Source organism: Nelumbo lutea, chromosome 8 (assembly GCF_056320005.1).
Source record: "Nelumbo lutea isolate HS-2025 chromosome 8, American lotus-T2T, whole genome shotgun sequence".
Lineage (NCBI taxonomy): Eukaryota > Viridiplantae > Streptophyta > Magnoliopsida > Proteales > Nelumbonaceae > Nelumbo > Nelumbo lutea.
This window is the reverse complement of record NC_142691.1, coordinates 35,063,019-35,077,005: the sequence shown is the minus strand read 5'-3', so window position 1 is coordinate 35,077,005 and position 13,987 is coordinate 35,063,019.

Below are 13,987 nucleotides of genomic sequence, written 5' to 3'. Positions count from 1 at the left end.
CCGGTTAGCCCATCATTTATATGGGCTAGTCATTTCATCATTTTGTCTTCTCGAGGTTATGGGTATGTGGTGCACGATGGTGCATCTGGGCCATTGATTAGGTTCAATCTTGGCCATTGCCTGCCTCTATATAAGGAGGAGGGGCAATCCATTTACTTTGTCATTTTGAGTAGAGGTGAACTTGGAAGTTTAACTGGTGCTTAGTCTTGGTCTGGTGTTTCAGGTGCTCAACATTTCTTGCTTCAGTAAGATGTCTTCCTCTTCATCATTTTCTTATTTTTCTTCCCATTCTAGTAATTCTTCTAGTAGTGAGTTTGATTCGGGACCTTAGCTAGAGGTTTCCATGCTTACGGTCCTTGATATCGACACCAACACGACCAAGCTCAAGGGACATGAAGGTGATGAGGGAGCCATGGTCGTGGAGGCTGAGGTTCTTCGGGTAGCTGAGCTTGGAGATGTTGATGAGGCTAACATGGATATAGTGTCTGAGGAGGAGTCAAACACTCCTCGAAGATTTAGCGGCCGCTTCACTACCACCCCATGTTGCTTAACGCCCGGGAACATGGTCTGAATTAGGGATGGATTTTGCATTCCCAAGGATTATGAGTTGAGGTGTGCTGGGATAGGTGAATGGGTGACTCCGGCTCAGTTGGGTGAACTTTGCATTTATGAACACAACCTGATAGTCCGGCTGAGGTTTCCCCTTGATTCATGCATCTTAACCGTGTTAAGGTGGCACCATATCTGGCCTATTCAATTAATGCCAAACTCTTTTATGTACCTTGTCGAGTTTCTCTACTACTATACCATCCACAATGTAGATATCACCTTGCCCATGTTTACATACTTTTTGCAGCTAAAGAAAGCACTAGCAGGGCTACTACTATTTCTCGGTTCGTTCAAACAACAAGGTGGTCATCAGAGTCCCTTCTTTGGTCAATAACTATACGGAGGAGTTCTTTTTTGTGTGTCATCAAGGGGGCTGGTTGTTCCCTACCAAACTGTTAGTCCTAAAGAACAAGGTGAAAGCCCTAACTAAGGCCGATCTATACAATGTAGAGTTGGTGGCCATAAGGTGGATAATAAGAGTGCACATCCAAGAATACACCTCTTCTATGATTTTGGTCTGAGGTGGGCTGATGGAGCCCCTGGTTGGTTTGTATTGACCTAGTGTAAGTTCCCTTTTTTTTCCTTTGGCTTTGAATGATTGACGTGCCTTTTGTTCTTGTAGATCCAATAATGGTTGTTACCAAGGAAGAGAGGGTTAGGTGCATGCAGGCCATGACACAAAGGAGGACAACAGATCAGTCATCGGGTGCATTCTTACAGCAGCAATGTTCTAGCGAGACAACTCCTTGGCAATGGAAGAGGCCGACGTCAGTGAAAGGAGAAGTCATGGAGATCGACTCGGAGGAGGTGCCTTCTCATCGTGTTCAACTGTAGCTAACTCCCTAGGGGAGCCTTGAGGGTCAGGTCCCACCAGCTCAAGTGGAGGAGGAGGTTGGGATCCATTGGTCGAACTAGAGTGTTCGTTTGGGAGACACTTTGGAGACTAAAGACATCCTCGAGCTGTTGGCTTGAAGTACCCTCCTACCAGAGATCTAGAGGGAGGTCTATGGTCATATGAATAGGGTCCTCAAGAGTGCAGCCATCCGTGACACGGTAGTGGTACAACTCTATCTTTTCTGCCCTCCTCTTTCATTTTCTTCTTTGCTCTGTTTATTGAACTCTTAGATGTAGTGCAAGAAGTCTGTGCAGTGACAACCTTGGTCAACTAAGATGCGTGGCCTCCAGAAGCTAGCCGAGGCCATGGAGATAGAGAATTCCCGTTTGAAGGCCAAGCTGGCCACATTGAAGAAGGTCGTGGTGGACAAGGGTGATGGCCTAAAGATGTTGAGGAGCCACGTGAACGATCTATGGGATGCTTGGAGAAAGGCTAGGAAGGCGGCTGAGGAAGCCGAGGCAAAGCTAGCTAAGCAAAGGAGGAGGCGGTCGCCAAGTACAAGGCATCTAAGAGTTCTGGAGCAAGCTCAACGACTATGCTATAGACTCCTAGCGGATCAGGTTTTGTCAGTGCAAAAGGATGGTCTTGTGCCTGTGCACCGAGCTAGCCCCGATGGTGGAAGGGTTTGGTGCTTTGGATCCCAAGGAGGCGACTAGGGAGCAACCCACCTGACCTACTAACACCATGACCGTGTCCGAGGAGCAAGCCTAAATTGACACTGTCACCGCCGGCAAGTGATGATCATGGTACTTTATTTCTTTTTTTACTGTCTTTGATGTATAGCTTGGGATGTTGAGCTCTTTACTTTGTAAAAAAACTTATTGAAATGAATGGAAATTGACGTTTTTGGCTTCAACACTGTGCGTCCTTCTTACTGTTTTCTTTTGTTGTTCGTATTGGATCGGGGACATCCTCAATCTTTGACTAGCCGAGGACATAAGATACTCATGTCCTTGGCAAAAATTTTCATCGTGAGACCACGTCTGGTCATACTGGCCGAGGTGCTTCCAAGGTCTCAAAGGTCTCAACAAGGAGTTTGATGGCACCTGGTCTCATGGAGCCTATGCTCCTTGGCCAAGTCAACCATGGTCCTCGATTGCCTCTGCTCCAATGTAGGGTCGGATGGGTGCCCAGGGGTCTTCAGCTCCATGGGCCATTGTTGACTCCGACAAGCAAAGTTCGGATGCCACCCTCTGGATATGTGTGGTAGGGGCATTGTTCCCGCTACATTGTTAGTCCAAGCTAACGTTGGAACTTAGTCGTTACCATCTGGCTAGGTCCTTGTGTGTGTGCGGTCCTCGATTGTTAAAGTTTGGTTGGGCCTTAGTGTGTTGTGTGCAAAGTACAAATGGCTCAGCGTTGGCTACTGATAGTACATTCTCAAATTACTCGTATTCTAACTCTTCGGTGTTGGCCTACCTTAGAGGTCTTCTAGCTTGTAGGAGCTCAATCCAAGTAATTTGGTGACTCTTAGTTGGGTACGAACTTGCCTTTCACCTGGTTTAGACACAATGACCTTGTAGATGATTAGGTAGACTGTCTTGAACTTTCTTTAGTGGACCTTAGCGTCATAGTACGTAGCCAACCTCTATTGGTATGCCACCATCCTAACTTATGCTCGGTCTCTATTTTCTTCTAAAAGGTCCAACTTAGCTTGGAGGTCTTTGTCATTAATCTCTTCATTGTAGAGCATGATTTAGAGGATGGGGATCCAATCTTCATTGGGATCGGCACTTCAGATTCAAACGCTAGGATGAACAAGTTTCTCTGGTGGTAGTTCTTGGTGTAGTTTGGTAAGTGCAAAGAATACTTAGAAGTTCTTCTACCCACCTACCCTTGGCCTTATCAAGCCTCATCTTCAGGCCACACAACAAGGTGCAGTTGGTGACTTTGGTTTGTCAGTTACTCTAAGGTCGATGCATTTCCATTGTGCAATAATCTCTCCCATGCTCAACGCAGTATGCTTCAAACTTCTTGTCTATGAACTACGATTTGTTGCTAGTAATGATCACCTAAGGGATGCCAAAGCGACAAATGATGTTCCTTCGCAAGAAACCCTAGGTGTTTAAGCGGTGATGTGGGCTAGGGGCTTAGCCTTGGACCACTTGGTGAAGTAGTCTACGGTGACGAGAAGGAACTTCTTTTGTCTGATAATGGTGGAAAAGCCACTGATGATGTTCATGCCCCATTGGACGAAGGGCCATGAACTAGGGATCAGTGTTAGTGGGACCGTTGGCTAGTGGAACAAGTTTGAGTATCTCTTGCAATGGTCTCACCTCTATACAAGATGAGTTGTGTCGTTCAATGTTGGCCAAAAGTAGCCTTGTTGGAGGGATTTGTACGCTAAGGTTTGGACATCGAGGTGGTCATTGCAGATGCCTTTGTGTATTTCCCTGAGGACGTAATCGGCTTCAACCAAAGGGAGACACTTCTGGTATAGTTGGGTGTGTGATCTTCAATAGAGTTGACCCCAAATGATGCAGTATCGGGTTGCTTTGTGAGTAAGTTTTTTGGCCTCAGCTCGGTCCTTGGGTAGGGCGTTGTTTTGGAGATACTACACGATGGGGTCCATCCAAGACAGCTCTTACTGCACTGGGATGCACAGAGATGTTGGGATGAGCCAGGGTGTCCATCCGAACTGTGCCTCTGAGGTCATTCCATTGTGAGCTCGCGAGCTTGGATAGGGGCATCTACTTGAAGGTTCTCGGCTCTCGGTATTTGTTGTATGGCGAAGTGTTCGAACTGTCCAATGAGCTCCTCTACCTTTTGTAGATAGCTTGCCATAGTGGGTTCACGTGCTTTGAATTTCCCATTCACTTGTATCACTACTAATTGGCAGTCGTTGAAGGCTCCAACCCATGTTGCCCTAACTTCTTAAGCAAGGCAGAGTTCGGCTATGAGGGTTTCATACTCCACCTCCTTGTTGGAGGCATTGAACTCGAACCGAAGGGCATGCTTTAGAATGATGTCATTTGGCCCAAAGAGAATGAAGCCAACACCACTCCTTTGTTGGTTAGATAACCCATCCACATGCAACGTCCAAGTTGGAGGTGCCTCGACTGGATCTACGACCAAGAACATACACTCGGCAAGAAATTCAACCAAGGCTTATGCTTTTATTGCAAGCCGAGGAGCATAGTCAAAGTCAAATTTTTTGAGCTCTATGCTCCATTTTACTAGCCACCCTGACGTTTTAGGTTTTTGTAGTATCTACTTTAGGGGTTGGTTGGTCAGGATGTTGATGTGCACCTAGAAGTAGGGCTAGAGCTTCCTTGCCGTGGTGATGAGGGCTAGGGTGACCTCTAGATCCAGATATCTTGTTTTAGCATTTGTGAGGACCTTGCTAGTGTAGTAAATCAGCTTTTCGACCTCGTAATCTTCCTTGACTACAACCAATCTGACCACCTCATTGTTGGATGAAAGGTATAGCAAAATCTAGTCTCCTGACCACCGCTAGAAGACTTTTACCTTCTCCAAGGCTTTAATTGAAAGGGAGAGAGCGAATTGTAGACTTTGACATGAATCGATTGAGGCTGGTGACACGTCATGTGAAGTGTTGTATTTCTTTCTGTGTCCGCAAAGGGTGCATGTCCAGGATGGCCTGGATCTTCTCTGGAATAGCTTCGAGCCCCCTCTACATCACCATGAAGTTGAGAAATTTATCGAAGCTAATGCCGAAGGTGCACTTAGTAGGGTTAAGTTTCATGACGTACTTTTTGAGGATGCCAAAGACTTCTTCCAGGTCGGCTAGGTGGCTTGCGGCCTTCTATCTCTTAACCAGCATGTCGTTGACATATGCTAACACATTTTGGCTAAGATGATCTTTGAACATTCGTTTAACCAGCCTTTCGTAGGTTGCACCAACATTTTTGAGGCCAAAGGGCATCACTCTATAGCAGTAGAGTCCTCAATCGGTGATGAAGGTAGTCTTCTCTCGATTGTTGGGGTGCATCTTGATTTTGTTATAGCTTGAGGAGGTGTCCATGAAGCTCGGCAACTCGTGTCCTATTGTTGCATAGATGAGATGACTTGTCCTTAGTAGGGGGGAAGCTTTCCTTCAGGCAAGCTTGATTTAGGGCAGTGAAGTTGATGCAGATCCTCCATATTCCATTAGAGCCTTCTTCACCATCACCACATTCTTGAGACAGTCTAGGTAAGTCATCTCCCTAATGAAGACCGCATCTAGGAGTTTCTATAACTCTTCGTTAATCACCTATCACTTTTCAAAGGTGAAGCTCCTCTTCTTCTGCCTTATAAGTCGGTAGCGGGAGTCGATGTTGAGCCGATGGGTTATGACCTTGGGATTGATCCCCAACATATCTTTTGCAAACCAAGGAAAAACATTTGCATTAGTCCTCAAAAAATAGACAATTTTATCCCAAAGCCTATCTTCTAGTATGGAGCCTACTTGAGTGGTTTTCTTTGAGTCACTGTCAAATAGTTGTACCTAAGCCAAACCCTCCATAGGCTGACCATGTTGGGTGCAGAGCTTGTCCCAGAGGTCAAAGCCATAAGTGGTAAGAGCCTCCCCAATAGGGGGATTTCCATTATAGGCCTCCACATAGCACTACCTTGTTGTGCATTGGTTTCCTCGAGTGATGCCTACATTGTACTCGATTCAAAACTTTATCTCCAGGTGGTATGTTGAGACCGAGGCATGCAACGCATTTAAAGTTGGTTGTCCAATGATGACATTAAAGGGCGAGCCGACCTTGATGACTAGAAGTTGACCATGATAATGCTCGTCATTGGTCTGTTGCCTATAGTCATCGAGAGGGTGACCTTCCCCTCTGGTATGAGTAAATGTCCAGATAATCCTACCAAGGGGGTGTTCATGGGCCACTTTCTTTCCTTGTCTTGGAATACTTCCTCGAAGATTATGTGTACCAAGCTCCCTGTGTTGATGAGAACTCGATACACGTTGGTGATCTCTATTATTATTACTAAGGTGTTGTTTAGTGTATGTATTACCTTTAGGTCCTCATCAATGAAGGTGATTAGGGTGTCTAGCTTCATGCTCTTCGTTGTTCGATCGTCGGCCTGATTTATCTTGGCATAGGTCTTCCGGGTTGAGGAGCTCTCCACCCAAAGTTGCTCTACCTAATATGACGGAGATAACTCCAGATGGGAGGTCTTGGTTTGCAAGCATCTCAGCATGGCCATGGTTGTCTCTGTGGTCCCCTCGTTGTTGCTCGTCCACGAATCCACTGAGGTACCCTCATTGGACCAGGTCCTCCAGATGGTTCTAGAGATCTTGACAGCTCTCAGGGTTGTGGCCATGGTCTTGGTGGAACTCGCAATACTTGTCCCAACTTCTTTTATTGCCTTGGGACTTCATCTTCTCCAGCGACCGAATGAAGCAACGATTGTGGATCTGCATCAACATGTTGGTCCTTGTCATGTTAAGGGGGGGGGGGTGAAGTTTTTGAATGTGGAAGGTGGAGTCCTCTATCTGCGATCTCCATAGTGATCCAACCTCTTACTGTCATAGTCGGCTCTCTTGTTGTCTTTGTCTCAGTGTTTTCGATCATGTCAGGCCTCCTCTGCCTGCCTACATTGCTCTTAAGCTTCTTCAGCATTCATATACTTCTGTACATGTGTCATGAGCTTGGTTAGGGTGGTAAGAGGGTTCTTCTGCTAAAAGAAGTTGAAACTGGATGATCATAGTCTGTTTATGATGGCTACGGTGACGACAGATTGATCTAGGCATTGGACCTAGAGGGTCTTGATGTTAAACCTCACCAAGAATTCCCGAAGTGTCACACCTTCTTTCTGTTGCACCTACATGAGGGTGGCCAAGGTTTTCCATTACCGGCAGCTACTCGTGAACTGGGCCAGGAGCTATTTTTCAAACTGCTCCCAAGAGGCAATTGACTATTGATTGAGGGTGGCATACCAAGTCCAAGCTACACCCGGGAGGATTGTGGCGAAGGCCTTGCACATGATACCCATGGACGAGTCGTGTAGCATAATAACAATTTTGAACCCCTCCGATCAGGTGGTCGTTGGGGTCTGAGGCTCCATCATATTTCCCAAACTACTAAGGATGCCATCCAACTAGGGGTAATTCATCCACAAATTCCTATAGAAAGATTGGTTCCTTTGTAGGGTGCGCCTCCATAGGGAACAAGCTATCGGGGTGGGTGCACACTGATTGGCGTTAATGCACTTTAGTTCATTAATCCTTTCTTGAAGATATCTGATATTTGTGCTCCAGTTGGCATGGTTTCATTGTCTCAGGTGTTGCAGATCGATCCTTGATGGAGGTAGACTTGGTGAGGGAGGTCTATGGGTGCTAGTCATGTGCACGTTGACTGAGACATTTTTTGACGGGTGCTAGTCATGCTCACACTTAGCCTTGGTCTTTAGTGCACGTTTTGGTGTCCTCGGTTTGAGGATCAACTGCCTAGGCACCTGCGAGGCTACCAAAGTGGTTGGGGAACTTGTCCTTGTTACCCTAGTGCTTCCATCATCGTGATAAGGCAATCGACCATCTATTGCAAAACATTGAACTTTACAAGGCTGATAACTCTGCATTTTGATGCCTTAACGACATCAATTTAGGAGTATTTTCGGCCTCATAATAGTCAAGATGTGCCATTTTCCCAGTTAAATGCAATGTTGTGGCCTTTAAGGGTCTCTATGCAAATTTTGGGGAAAACTAGAAAGTTTTCAAGGCTGAAATGTAGATTTTGGGAAGCTGGTGTGAAGTCCAGCTGAGAGAGGGGGTGTTTTTGTGAAAAACTGAAAGTAGGAGGGCGCCTTCTATCTCCTAAACCCAGTTTGGCACCCCTCCTACTGTATTAGCATGCTCCCCACGCCTTAGCAAACCCTAGGGCGCCTTTTAACCCATTCTTTTCACTCTTAACAAACCCTAGCCACCCCTAACTGCTAAATCCTCACCTTCCATCCCTTCTAATCTTCACCATTCATTCTAGAGCACTCTCTTTTCATCATTCTAACCCTAAGAGCCACCTAATTTCTAATCTTCACCATTCAACCTTTAGCCATTAAATCTCAGCCTTACATATATATATATATATATTGAAAAAAAAGCTAAGCCTTTAAATATGTAGAATTAAAATTTCACTGAAAATTTAAAAAAAAAATCCATTAAAAGAGATTCCCAAAAAGAAAAAGTTGAGGAAACTGATAAAAGAATATTGAATTCTATAGAAATTGGTCTCATTTGAATATTGTTGAAATTGTTTAGAAATTTGAATATACTCCCAAGTTTGCCCTTGCCAAGATAAGAAGCGAGAGATTGAGAAATTAAACAAAAAAATTATTCAAAATTGTTAGAGATAGTGGACTACCTTGAACTGTGCTTCTAAAAAAAAAAAAGGAGAATAAAAGGTCAATGGACACCCTAGACTTAGTAACCGAGTCTCTTCACCTAAGTCAAGTGTCAAGATTCACGTCAAACAGAAAAGGGAATCCCAAAGACACTCACCTAACACTTAGTAACCGGGTTTCTTCACCTAAGGCAAGTGTCAAGATTCACATCAAATGGTGAAAGGTAGCAATAAAAAAAAGTGTGCAAATCAAGTTCAAGGGTAGAAATCCACTATCAGAAATGATAAGAAGAATACATGTTTGATTTTAAAAATCAATCTCAACTTATCAAGACAATCTGCAAATGGAAGGGTAAATAAGATTTTTAAGCCAAGTTTCTATAATATTCAAAACAAGACGGTTTACCACTAAAACCCAATACCGATCTATAGAGAGTTTAAGAATGCTGAAATCAGGATGCTTGACTAATTCTATCAGGGAGGATCTTGAGATAGGAAAGATCTCTATGATTTCTGTAATTTTAAGGCTGCATTGCTAAGGGACTAGCAATGTTTAAGTTGGGGGGTGTGATAACTTTGCATTTTGATGCCTTAAGGGCATCAATTCAGGGGTATTTTTGGCCTCAGAATAGTCAAAATGTACCTTTTTCTCACTTAAATGCAATGTTGTGGCCTCTAAGGGTCTCTATGCAAATTCTAGGGAAAACTAGTAAGTTTTAATGGCTGAAATGCAGATTTTGGGAAGCTGCTATGAAGTCCAGTTGAGAGAGGGGGTATTTTTGTGAAAAACTAAAAGTAGGGGGCGCCTCCTACCTGCTAAACCCAGTTTGGCGCCCCTATTCTCCCCTAACTGCTAAATTCTCACCTTCCATCCCTTCTAATCTCCACCATCCATTCTAGGGCACTCTCTTTTTAGCATTCTAACCCTAAGAGCCACCTAACTTCTAATCTTCACCATTCAGCCTTTATCCATTAAATCTCAACCTTACATAATATTGGGTGCCTTTTCATTTTCTTCTCAGCCTTAGGATCACATAGAACCATCCTAACCATTCTTTCTAAACCCTAGGGCACCCATATTTTTGCTAAAACCCAGCTACCACCCCTCTTTCTCTCTATTCCCAGTTATGTCCACCCTTCTCTATAAAAAGGACCCCAGGGGACCTGTAGAAGGGGTTGGTCAATTCACCCAGCTAACAAGGCTAAGGTTTCTTGAGGAGTTCAAGGGCTATAAAAGGGGAGGATGCCCAGATCTTGTCAGGAGGGGTTTCTGCAAGCTGTTCAACCATTCTGCAGCTACCTCCACTGGATCTGATCAACCATTCTTTTCTTTTCTTTATTTTCTTTTCTATTATTTTTATTTCTGCAATCTTTTAGATATAATTCTTGTTCATTTCTCTGTTTTGCATATCTGAATTTGTTCGGTTCAAGGCTAAGGTGTCTCGAGGGGTATGAGGGTTGTAGAAAGGATAGACGCCCGGTTCTTGTCAGGAGAGGTTTTTGCAAGCTGTCTAGCCAATCTGTAGCTACTGCCACCGGATCTGGATTTTGGATCATTTTATTTATTTCTTTTATTTCCTTTGTTGATTCCCATACTTTATTAAATTTTGATTTTTATTTATTGTCTTGTTTAAATTCGAAACATTTAGTTTCAGCAATAATAGATTTTATTTTCGTATTTTCTACCATTTTCGATTGCATTCTCTTGTCTGGATCTAATTATATATTAATTTGTCACTTGCTTCCCTATGGATATGACCCGTTCTCACCCATCTACTATGTTAGTAGTTGTTTGAGAATCGGAATAAAGTTATAAATATTAAAACTGGTGCTCCAAAGTATTTGACGACGCGCTTCTGGACACACCAAGGGTTAACTTGGTTCTACGGTCGAGCCTCTTAGGGAGGAGAGCTGCAATGGCAGCGGGATACCCAAGATGGGGAACGAGCACTAGAGTGGTTGGATGTGTTCTTTGGATGCATTGTGGTTGTAATGATTTGAGGTTGTCAAACCGAAGACACAATCAGATAAAATCTTGCCAATTGGACAATGCCGAGGTGGAAGAATGAAGTCCTTCACCGAAGTATTCTACAACAACAAAGAGAATCAGAGGTACGGGGAGTTGTTCTTTGGGAAGGCACTCCGATATTGAAGTCAGTAACAAGAGTTGGGAGCGGTCAGGATGAGCTTTAGATGACAAGCTAATCTGAACCCATAGATTAATTCAAAAGCAAGAGTATGGAGAATTTAGGAGTAGAAGTCCTTTACCTCATGGGGAAGATGCCTTTAAATAAGTGAGTATTTGAGTTGTAGGCGAACAAGGTCCACAGGGGGTTCTCAAGAGGCTTCACTCTCCCCGAAGGGGGCACATCTCCTTGTCTGTGTAGGACTTTATTTCCTTCTGAGGTCTTCAATAGCACGGTCGTGAAGGTGTGTGCTGACATGGTCTATTGGCCACAGAAACTAACATGTGGTAGCTTTGGCCAGGCAGGGATCCACCTGAATAGTCACTTCTGCTACCATGCTCAACAATAGAAACTTCAGGGTGAAAAACAAATCCAGTATTATATGGGGAAGCTTTCACAATTGACACAATCTTGCCTACCCAGATACTAAGTAGGTAGTGTGCTTTCTTCTCGGCTAACCGAGGGAGAGTACTCTTACAAATGGCAAATTAGTGACGGTTTCAACTACCTGCTTCTACAACAGGGTCACACAGTCAATATTCCAATAGCGTGTTGTGCATCCCAACTACTATAATGGTGGTTTGTGTGGGGTAGTGGGGAGGGAAGAGAAGAAATATGGGGAGGAGAAAAGTGAAAGATGAAAGGGAAATTGTCTAAAACTCACCATGAGCTTTCAACATTTCTCTTAAACTCACCACAACTTTTCAAAATATCTAAAGCTCACCATGTCAGTAAGTTCTTTATTTTCCAAAACTCACCTTCTGTTAGTGCACCGATAATTCTTCTTAATAGAGGTGTCCACGTTAGCATAAATAACCATTTTCATGACCAAATTACCCTTGAATGGTGAGTTAGAGGAAAATGGTCTTTTTTTGTTTTCAATTTTCGTTTTTTTGCATTTTTAGTGTTTTGTTATAATTTCCAATGTTTTTTATAGTTTTCGTTTTTGTTACATTTTCTATTTTCTACAATCTATATATTTTCCTGTATATTTTTTGTTATTTAATTGCAATTTCTGCGTTTTTCTATAAATTTTTGTGTTTTTTCTATAATTTTTATTTTCTATTTTTTTTTTCAATTTCTATAGTTTCTATAATTTGAAAATAACTTTTTATTATGTTTTTAATTTCTATAACTTTTTATATTTTTTGTAGTTTCTATGCTTTATGTATTTTATATTTGAAAATATGTTTTGACCTTTTCCTTTTTTCATGTCTAAATATTAAAATATATATATGTATATATTTTATATTTTCTATGAAGGCTAAAATGGTAATATATTAATATTGTTTAACATCAAGTTAGTGACATGGTGAGTTTTAGACATTTTGAAAAGTTGTGATGAGTTTAAGAGAAATGCTAAAAATTCATGGTGAGTTTTAGACAATTTCCCAAGATGAAAAGAAGAATAAACTAAAAAAAATCCAAAAATATTCTTGAGGGTATTCGCACTTTTCAAAGTAGTATAGATTAAACTCTATATGGACGTCAAAAAAATTCCTCAGGTCTATTTTCAATTCAAGGGGTATTGAAGTTGGACGAAATGGGGGAGCCGCCTCGGGATTCTCGAGGTGATCCTTCCTTTGCTTCGGTGGTTGATGCTGCTGCGAATCCTTTTTCCTGTTGTTCTTGATCCACCAACGGTGGATATTCCTTTGAATGTACCTTCGATCAAATGGGGAGAACCAGCGGTGCTATTCTTAGAAGAAGATATTGAGAAATCTTTCTCCCCTCTCCAATTTGCTTTGGTTGGAAAATGTTCATATGGTCGTCCTTCCCTAGCGAAGATCAGGGAATTTCTGGTAGGTACTTTTAGACTCAAAAAGCCATTATGGTCACTGCATTAGATCCGAGACATGTGCTTCTCAGATTTGAAAGTGAGGAGGAATACCTTAGGGTTTGGCTGAGAGAGGTTGTTATTATCAAGTATTTTCTACAAAGATTTCTGAAATGGATGCCTGGGTTGGAGGGTTGGATACCGTCAGTGGTTCCTCTTTGGATTTCTCTACCAATGTTGTTGATTAATTTGTACAATGACAAGTACCTACGATCAATTGCATAGGTAAAAGGAAGGGTGCTAAAAGTTGATCTGGCTATTGTTCGTTTGACTAGAACAACCGTGGCTAGGGTTTGCGTGGAGGTGGATCTGCTGAAAGAAAACCCTAGTCTTGTTTGTGTTGGGCTCAGTATGGAAGGCTTTTGGTAGAAAATTATTTATGAGAAATTCCCCAAATATTGCACTTTCTACTTCAAACATGGTCATGGTGAGGGGGGATGCAAACTAAAACTGAAGAGAAATTCGAAATCTGAGGGAGAAGTCACCAAGTCTAAACCTGCTTCAACTAAAATGCCTGGTAATCCTGAAGCACCCAGAAAAAAACAAACTGTGAAGCAGGTTTACCAGGAGGTTCGAAGAACCCCAACACCGGTCCCATAAGCTGTAGTGATAGAAAAAATAGACACAGAAGAGATCCAGGATCAGTAACCTGAAATCCCAGAACAACTAACATTACCTGCAATATTGAGAAATCTTTCTCCCCTCTCCAATTTGCTTTGGTTGGAAAATGTTCATATGGTCATCCTTCCCTAGCGAAGATCAGGGAATTTCTGGTAGGTACTTTCTACTTCAAACATGGTCATGGTGAGGGGGAATGCAAACTAAAACTGAAGAGAAATTCAAAATTTGAGGGAGAAGTCGCCAGGTCTAAACCCGCTTCAACTAAAATGCCTGGTAATCCTGAAGCACCTAGAAAAAAATAAACTGTGAAGCAGGTTTACCAGGAGGTTAGAAGAACCCCAACACCGGTCCCATAAGCTGTAGTGATAGAAAAAATTAGACATAGAAGAGATCCAGGATCAGTAACCTGAAATCCCATAACAGCTAACATTACCTACAATATTGAGAAATCTTTCTCCCCTCTCCAATTTGCTTTGGTTGGAAAATGTTCATATGGTCGTCCTTCCATAGCGAAGATCAGGGAATTTCTAGTAGGTACTTTCTA